We start from the raw sequence: 1,080 nt of genomic DNA, 5'->3' as shown, positions 1-1,080 counted from the left end.
TTTTTTTTTTTTTTTTTTTTTTTCTTTTTTTTTTTATTCTTATTTATGTTTTTCTGTAATGCCGATATTAATAAAGTTTCCAATATACGGATACTGGATTGTCCATGACCATGCATATCGTATACGAATTATTATCCGCGTGAAAAAAGATCGTCGCTGTCGTATTTCGACGAATTGGAAAAGAAAAAAAAAAAAAATGTATCGAAATAATTAATAATTGATAAGCAGAAAAGAAAGAAAAGAGGAGGGGAAGAAGAAAGGAGGAAAAGAAGAAGATGAAACGTTGTTCGCAACGAATTAACGAAAGGGTTTATCGATGTGGATATCTGTAAATTCGCGTAATACGTTTTGTCCATATCCTTGCACGTTTATCGAAAAAACACGATTGCACGATTTTGCTGGCACAGTTTTCATCCGCACCCAGCACCAAAACGTTCATAGATCGCACATGTGTATATAGTTACATATACGTATGTACGTATACGAAACTACTTGGTTTCGTTCGTCATGGACTCTCCAATATTGCTGTGTAGCATTATCGACCAACGTAACCACGCGCTTGCATCTCGATGACGTATTTATACGCGCGTATTCGTACATTCGCGTTCTCAAATCGAATGCAGAATAAAAACATACATTATTGGTATTCAAATGGAGGATTATCGTGCCGTAGGGACGTAGAGCATGAGGTACCGCGTACCTCGTAATATTGTTTGTACGTCGTTTTGTTCGTGTGCGATTGGTGGCATGTACATATTTTCCATTACTTTTTCTTTCTACTCTTTCTCTCTCTCACGCAAATATATACAAACAAGTACTCTTTCTCACACACACGCACGCTCACACACGAACACACACACACACACACATTATATATATCTATATATATCTCTAACTCTATCTGTTTCTATTTCTCTTTTTATCATTCTTATTCTCTTTCTCTTTTTCTTCTTCTTCCATTTATTTTTTTTATACGTTCATTTACGTATCTCCCTTCTATTCGTTTCGTCGCTGCGTATGATTTCATTTCTCGCACGATTTTTCAATCGCTATATTTCGACGCTTTCGTTTTATCGTTTT

The 1,080-nt window shown here is 35.6% G+C and overlaps 1 protein-coding gene across 1 annotated transcript in view; it reads left to right on the top strand.

Moving 5' to 3' along the window:
• The window catches only part of LOC102680488 (tyrosine-protein phosphatase Lar), a 30,346-nt gene that overhangs the window by 22,723 nt on the left and 6,543 nt on the right, over nucleotides 1-1,080 (top strand). The gene's annotated exons all lie outside the window — the stretch shown is intronic.

This window comes from Apis dorsata, unplaced genomic scaffold, assembly GCF_000469605.1.
Source record: "Apis dorsata unplaced genomic scaffold, Apis dorsata 1.3 scaffold_991, whole genome shotgun sequence".
Lineage (NCBI taxonomy): Eukaryota > Metazoa > Arthropoda > Insecta > Hymenoptera > Apidae > Apis > Apis dorsata.
The sequence above is the reverse complement of the archived record's forward strand: the minus strand, read 5'-3'. Positions and strand labels throughout refer to the sequence as shown.